The following is an 8,921-nucleotide window of genomic DNA, read 5'->3' on the forward strand; positions in this document are numbered from 1 at the left end:
GGTCTAAACAAAAACAAAAACCGAAGCTAAACGAAATAATGAAGCGTAAACGAAAGTTAAATAAAAAATCAAGCGAGAATCAAACGAATCGCCACACAAAGCTCAAACGAAGCTCACGCAAAACTTAAACGAAGCTCAAACAAAACTCAACCAAAACCCAAACAATATTCAAACATTTGAACCAAAAAAAAGAAAAAAAGAAAAAGAAAGAAAAACAAATTTGCCACAACCGTTAAGCTAAAGAAAAAATAAGTGCATAACCACAAGAGAGAGAGAGAGAGAGAGAGAGAGAGAGAGAGAGAGAGAGAGAGAGAGAGAGAGAGAGAGAGAGAGAGAGAGAAAGAGAGAGAGAGAGAATAATTGCCAAGTGTGGGAGAGGGAGGGGAAGAGAGAGAGGGGAGAAGGAGAGGGAGAGGAGAGGGAGAGAGAAAGAAAGAGAGAGAGAGAGAGAGTGAGGAAGAGAAAGAGAGTGAGTGAGAGTGAGAAAGAGAGAAAGAGAGAGAAAAAAACGAAAGAGTGAGAGAGAGAGAGAGAGAGAGAGAGAGAGAGAGAGAGAGAGAGAGAGAGAGAGAGAGAGAGAGAGAGAGAGAGAGAGAGAGAGAGAGAGAGAGAGAGTGAGTGAGAGTGAGAAAGAGAGAAAGAGAGAGAAAAAAACGAAAGAGTGAGAGAGAGAGAGAAAGAGAGATAGAGAGAGAAAGAGAGAGAAAAAACGAGAGAGAAAACGAGAGAGAAAGCGAGAGAGAAAGAGAGAGAGAGAGAGAAAACAAAAATAATTGCCAAGTAACGAAAGAAAAACAGAATTATACAGAGTCTATCCCGATCCGTGCCGGTCCATCGGATAGGCAAACTGGGCTGATAGATCGCGAGATAGATAATTGGGTAATGGCGCTGGGTAAATTTGATAATATTAAAGATATAGATAAATAGGCTTTGGGAGATGGATGGATTGATAGATGAATTGATGGATGGGTAGACAGAAGGACAGGTCGATAGATAGGTTGAAGGATAGATATACGATTAGAGACGAGATTCTTTATCAATACTTATAATATCTATCTATATCTATATACTATATCGCCCTTCGCTCGCCGCTATCAATATATTCACTTACACTTATATGATAACTATATATATATAACTATAAATCACTAAATCTTTATATCGCTCTCTCGCTCGCATCTCTTCGCTCGATAATATATATATATATATAACTATCTATATCTTATATATATATATAATATCCGTCTCTCTCTCTTTCTATATACGCCACCGCTCGTCGTCTCGCTAGAGGCGTGAGAGATGATGAGAGAGAGAGCCGAGAGATCGCCGAGGAGCTCCCGGGGTGAGGGAAGAGAGATTCTAGCTTTTCTCTATCTCGTTATATCGCTGATCGCTCGAGGAGAGAGACGTGAGCTCCCGAGAGAACGTTAGAGAGAGAGAGAGCCACGCTCCGCCTCCGCTCGCTCCGCTCGTCGCTCCGAGTGCAATGAGAGAGAGCTTTTTAGAGAGAGGATCGGAGAGAGAGAGGAGAGACGGAGAGAGAGAGGAGAGAAAGATTTATTATTTAGCGAAAGTAGAGAAAGATTAGTAGAAATTAGAAAGAGAGTCACAGAGATGAGAGGTGAGGGGAGGGAGAGAGAGAGAGCGAGAGGGAAACGATAGATAAGAGAAGAGAGAGAATGAGGATGAGAGAGGGTGAGGAGGAGAGAGATAGAGAGAGGAAATGAGACGGAGAGAGAGAGAGAGAGGGAGAGAGAGAGAGGAGGAGGGAGAAAGAGAGAGAAGGAGGGAGAGAGAGAGAGGAGGAGGGAGAAAGAAAGATGGAAAGTATGAGATGAGAGAGATTGTGAGACGAGGACGGACACGGCAGGAGAGAGGAGAGAGAGAGAGAGAGAGACAGAGAGAGCAAGAAAGAAAGAGAGAAAGATGGGTAGATAAATGGATATAAAGAGAGAAAAAAAAAGATAAGATGAAAGATAAATAGATAGACATATAAATGGATATACAGACAGATAGCTGGAGAGAACGATATACATACATAGACAGACAGACCGATATACAGATAAATAGATATATGGATATATAAATATGCCACTCGGAGAGAGCCTCGCTCGTCGCAGAGAGAGGATTCAGATTCGAGAGGAGAGAGAGTGGAGAGGATTGGGAGGGGAGGGGAGAGGGGAGGGAGGGAGGATGAGGAGAGAGAGAGAGAGAGAGAGAGAGAGAGATTGATAGATAGATAAAGAGAGAGAGGGGGGGGGGGAGATAGAGAGAGAGAGAGAGAAAGAGAGAGAGAGAGAGAGATAAAGAGAGAAAGAGAGAGAGAGATAAAGGAGAGATAGATAGATAGAGAGAGACAGAGAGAGAGAGAAAGAGAGAGATGAGAAAGATGAGGGGAGGAGGGAAGTGAGGAGGAAGAGAGAGAGAGAGGGGAAGAGCGAGAGAAGATGAGAGATGAAAGAGAAAGGAGAGAGAAGAGTGAGATCGAGAAGAGAGAGTTGGATGAGAGACCGGGGGGGAGATGATGGAGAGAGGTTGAGGGAAGGGGGGAAAGAGGAAGAGGAGAGAGGAGGGAGAGAGAGAGAGAGACAGTTTCCGAGAGGGGAGAGATGACGCGGAAGAGAAAGAGAGAGAGAGAGAGAGAGAGAGAGAGAGAGAGAGAGAGAGAGAGAGAGAGAGAGAAACAGACAAACAAACCGCCAAACACAATCATTCCAAGCCAACAAATTTGCAACGATATTGAGCCAACTTTTCTTCGCCTCTCAAGACGCTGGAAATAATGTGAAATTCCTTATCAGTCGATGATAAGGATTTTTCTTCTTATCGTATGCATTTATCAGTCAAGTTCTTTCGCCTTAAATTGCAACTTTTTTTTTAATCTCGTTTGCAATTGAGTAAGTTCGTAATGGCATATGTAGGAAAAGGTATAGATAAATGAGACTGAATAAATTTTCTCAATGTAATAACATGTTATTGACGTGTTTCGTGTTATTACATCCTGAGAATAATGTTATTTATAGTCTCATTTATACATTTTCTACATTTTTTTTTTCTTGCAAATTGTATTCCGATTTATATTGATGATATGAATTATTTCTTTGAAGTTCTATGATCACAAAATGTATAAAAATTTAGTGTGATTTTTAATAGATTCTTTGATAAACTAGCGACCGCCTTTATCTAAAAATTATAATTTTTTGTTAATAATTCTCGAACATTTATTGAGTGAATAAAGTAAATAATTCATTTTCACCATCAACATCACTGGAAGCTCGTAATTTGACGTTTGACAGCTGTGACGTCACCTACTGTGTTATTGTCATGATAACGAAGGTTTTATTAATGAGTTTTGTTACTCATTATTATTATTATCATTATCATTATTATCATTATTATTATCATTACTACTGCTATAATCATTTTGGTAATTATTATCATTATTATTATTATTATCATCATTATCATTATTATTATTATTATCATTATTACTATTATCATTATTATTATTATTATTATTATTATTATTATTATTATTGTTATTATTATTATTACTATAATCATTATGGTAATTATTATCATTATCATTACTATGATGAGTATTATTATCTTTATTGGTATTTTTATCATTATGCTCATTATTATTGTCATAATTATTATCAGTATGATCATTGTTATTAGCATAATTTTATAACCATTAATATTATGATTATTTTCCTTTTTATTATCCTCATTACCATTATTATCATTATCACTGTTATCATTATTGTTAATAGCATTGTTTTTATTATCATTACTATTATTATTATCATCATCATTATTATCATTGCTATTATCATTATCCTTATTAGTATTATAATTGCTGTCAGTGTTGTCATTATCATAATAATTCTCATCATAATAATTTTCATTCTTATAATCATATTTATCATTATAATCGTTATTATCATTGTAATTGTAATTGCCATGATCATCTTTAGTCATCATGTCATCGTTAACATTATTGTGATCATCTTCGTCATTATAATTATCATCATTATCACTATAATGATAGTGATAATTATTATTATTACTATCAATGTTATCATTATCCTCATCATATCTATTATCAGTGTTATTATCATTATCGTTACTATTACTATCATTGTCATTATCATTGTTATCACTATTATTATCATCGTCTATTTTTATCATTATCATTATTATCATTATCATTATTATTAGCATTACTATTAATATTATTATTATCGTTATTATTGTTACTACTATCATAATTACTATTATTATTGTTATAACTTTTATCAAAGCTATTATCACTATTATCATTATCATTATTGTTATTGTTACTATTATCATTGTTATTATCGCTATTAATATAATTATTGTTATAATTTGTATCAATGCTTTTATTACTATTATCATCCTTATTTTTGTTAGTGATACTATTATCATTATCATCATTATTATCGTAATCATTATTCTAATTATCATTATTATCATCATAATTATTATAATCATCACCAAATGCTAGTATCATCTTATCATTATCATCATTATTATCATCATCATCTTCATCATTATTTCTATTATCAAGATTATTTTCATCATTAGTCCATATCATTATTGATATCATGAAACAGGAACATCAAAAATAAAATGAAAAACACAAGATGGAATAAGTAAGTTGATAAAAAAGAAAGAAAGAAAATGAAAAAATAAAAAAAATTAAGATATTAAATAAAAGTTCCGCCCCCAGAGACACATCTCCCTTATACACTTTCCCCATTCCTCCCTCCCTTCCCCTTCTTCTTCTCCCTCTCTTCCCCCCCTTCTCCCCCTCCTCTTCACCCTCTCCCCCCCCCCTCCGTTCTCCTCCTCCTTTCCTTCCTTATTCCTTCCCCCTCCTTATCCCTCTTTCTCCATACTCCCTTCCCTCCCTTCCTTCTTCTCACTTCGTTCCTCCTCTTCCCTCCTTTCTTCCCTCACCCCATTCCTCCTCTTCCTCTTCTCCTCCCTTCCCTCCTTTCTTCCTTCCTCCCCTTCCCCTCCTTATCCCTTCCCTCTTCCCTCTCTCCCTTCCCCGCCTCCTCTTTCCCTCTTCCCTCTCTCCCTTCCCCACCTCCTCCTCCTTCCCTTTCCATTTCTCCCTCTCTTCCCTCCTTCTCCCCAATCCATACTTTTTCCTCCTTCCCTCCCTCCCTTCCTCCTCCTCTTCCCCATCCCCCCTCCTCCTCCTTTCCCCTTCCCCTCCTCTTCCCCATCCCCCCTCCTCCTCCTTTCCCCTTCCCCTCCCTTTCTTCCTCCCCCCTCCCTCATCAACCCCTCCCTTCTTTTTTTTTCCCCTTTTTTCCTTTTCCTTTTCTCTCTCCCCATTTTTCCTTTTTGTCCCCCTTTTTTTGCTCTCCCCCCCTTCCTTCTCCCTTTTTTTCCTTTCCCCCCCCCCCCCCCACATCCTTTCCTCCCCAAACCTCTTCTCCTCCTCCTCCTCCTCCTCTTCCTCCTCCTCTCTCCTCCCTCCTCCTCATTCCTCCCTTCCTCCCAGCCAATCCAAAGTCGCGGTCAAGAAGGTGCGAATCCGAGGTCGCGACCGAGCAGAGGCGAGCAGGAGTCGGGACGCGGCGCCTCGGGTTCGGGTGTCGTCGGGTTGGCTCGGGAAACGTCGCCGTCCATCGCCTCGCTTCAGATCCAGCGGGATTTGGACCTGATAATAGTGAAGTTTTTCTTATTACCCCCTTCTAATTAGAATATGATTCTTTCGCTACCCCTTTTATTTTTTGTTCATTCCTTTTCTGGATGGGAGATAACATCAACGCCTCGCCTCCGATTCTCTCCTGTCGACCCTGACTTCGATTTCGGTGTTTTTTTTTTGTTTTTTTTTTGTTTTGTTTTCTTGTCTCTAATACTGCGACGAAAAAAGGAATGTCTGTAGAAAAGAAAAAAGAAAGAGAGAACGAAAGAAAGAAAAAAGAAAAACTGTCTCGTTATATCTATTTCTTATCAGAAATGACATCAACAACAAGCTTATTTCTTAACCTTTTTTTCTTCAAGACGAGCACGGCGAAGACAATACCAAGTCACAACCAACGGATTCGGAGGAGGTGCTGTGATGACGTCATCAATTAGCCGCCATTCCCAGGATGCGTAAAGGAACTCACTCCCAAGCCTTAATCTCGACTCCTACTCCCTTTACTACCCGACCGGGCTACCGTGCAGATAAAATAGCCTCTAACTTTTCAATTTGAGCTGTTGAACAATCTCATTTATTCTTTTTTTGCTCGTGAAGGACAGGTTGCCGGGATCTCAAACGCCACACTTCCCAGATAACGAAGTTTCAACGATTTCAAATTTATGGGCTTAGGACCACGGCTGACATTCTTGGCTGATATTTATTGAGGTGGTCGCAATGGGTCTCCGGTGCGCGCTCTTGCTCTCTCTCTCTCTCTCTCTCTTGCTCTCTCGTTCTCTCGCTCTCTCTCTCGTTCTCTCTCTCGTTCTCTCTCTCTCGTTCTCTTTCGCTCTCTCTCGCTTGCTCTCGTTCACTTTCGCTCTTGCTCTCTCTCTCGCTCTCTCTCTCTCTCGTTCTCTTTCGCTCTCTCTCTCTCTCTCTCTCTCTCTCTCTCTCTCGTTCTCTTGTGTTCTCCCTCTCTCTCTTTTGCTCTCGTTCACTTTCGCTCTTGCTCTCTCTCATTCTTGCTCTATCTGTTCCTTTGTTTCTCTCTTTTTTTTCTCTCTCTCCCTCCTTACTCCTTCTTCTCTCTCTCTGCCTGTCCTTCTTTATCCCGCACTTTCTCTCTCTCTTGCCCTCGCTCTCTCTCTCTCTCTCTCTCCTGCCCTCCGCCTAATTCTTCTCTCTCTTCTCTTCTCTCTTCCCTCTCCTCTTTCCTCCAGTGGGGTGTGTTCCTCCTCTCCCTAGTCTCCCTCCTATCCCTCCTCCTACCCTCCCTATCACCTTCCTTCTCTCCCTACTCTCCCTCCTGTCCCTCCTCCTTCCCTCCCCATCCCCATCCCCCTTCCCCTCTCCCTACTCTCCCTCTCCCTTCCCTCCCACTCACCCACGCTCCTTACCCCTCCCTCCCATCCCTCCTTCCCTCCCTACCCCCTTCTATCCCCTCCCCCCCCCCTCTGTCTTCCTTTTTTCCCTCCTTTTTTTCTGTATATTTGCGAGACATCTCCTACGCTGATTACCATACGACAGTGAGTCTTATTCAATCGTTAAGCTTATATTTTATGATTGTGCGCACTGCCGGTTTCTTTTTTTTTTCCTTTTTTTCGCGCCTTTTTTGCGTTTCTCTCTCTCTCTCTCTCTCTCTCTCTCTCTCTCTCTCTCTCTCTCTCTCTCTCTCTCTCTCTCTCTTTCTCTTTCTTTCTTTCTCTCTCTCTCTCTCTCTCTCGTTTATTTCTGCGTCTGATTCTTTCACGTGATTGTTGTAAACGAAGTGGTGGCTTGAGATAGTGGTGATGGTGAGTATAGTGTAGTATGGTGATTGGTAAATAGTACTGATAATTAATAGATATAACGAGATAATCGATTGTAAGACCGATAATGACAACAACAACAACAAAAACAACAACAACAAATACAGTTAATAAAATCAGGGATAATCTGATGATAATAACAAAAACAATATAGAAATAAAGATAAAAACAAGAACAGCATCAACAACAATGACAACATCAAACTCGTTGTAGAAATAATGATAACAATCGTTTGATTATTTTCAAAATATATTTGTTCTTTCATAAAAGCAATTAATCCATCTCTTTGCGACTTGTCAAGATTATTACGATTATTATTATCAAGATTATCAATTGCAATTGCAATTATGAAGTTTGATATCTGATGTATAATGTAAGGATTATATACAATGAAAAACAGGTTTGTTATACAAAATTGATAACGAAATATAGAAATTATATAATTCTGGGATCAATTAACATGTCTTTGACTATCCATCTGTCTACATATCTATTAGTCTATCTACCTATCAATCAATCTCTTTCTCTCTCTTCTATCTCTATCTATCCATCAATCTATTTCTCTCTCTCTCTCTCTCTCTCTCTCTCATCTATCTATCTGTCTATCCATATATCAGTCTAGCCAGCAATCCTTTTATCTATCAATCTGTTTGACTGTCCATGTTTCTATTCTATCTATCTTTTCATCCTATCTATCTCATTCCCTCTCTATCTATCCATCTATTAGTCTAACAAGCACTTCCTCTGTCTGCCTGCTGATCTGTCTACCTGTCTATCCTGTTTATCTATCTATCTATCTACCTGTCTCTTTTTCACCCCCTCTCATTCTCTGTCTATCTATCTGTCAATCTAGCGAGCAATATTTTTATCTGTCTATCCGTTTAACTCTTTATGTCTCATTTCTGTTTATCTAAATTTATCTGTCTATTTATGTATCTATCAAATTATCTGCCTGTCTCCTTTTTTCTCATCTACTTACTCTCTGTCTATCTATCAGTCAATCTAACTTCATTACCTTTATCTATCTATCCGTTTGAGTATCTCTTTCTCATTCCTGTCTGTCCATCTATCTATTTATCTATCTATCTATTCACCTGTCTCTCCTCCTCTCACTCCCTGTTTATCTATCAGTCAATCAATACCTTTGATTATCTATCTAACCATCTATTTATCATTCATGTCTGTCTGTCTATCTATCTATGACGATTTAACAACCATCATGATTAATGCAACGTCTGCAACATATATCCTTTAGATTGCAAGATTGATTTTATTTAAAAAAAAATGTTTTGAATAATTAAGTTTGAATGATTAAGGAAATAATAGATTAGAGCTAATAGGAGACCCATATTGAAAATGAAATCCTTAACTTGATATCTAAATATTTTTGTTTTTGTGTGCGCTTAGTTATATGTATATTCATATACATACACATTTATCTGCACACA

This window comes from Penaeus japonicus, unplaced genomic scaffold, assembly GCF_977035675.1.
Source record: "Penaeus japonicus unplaced genomic scaffold, GWHDUDI00000001_assembly GWHDUDI00000025, whole genome shotgun sequence".
NCBI lineage: Eukaryota > Metazoa > Arthropoda > Malacostraca > Decapoda > Penaeidae > Penaeus > Penaeus japonicus.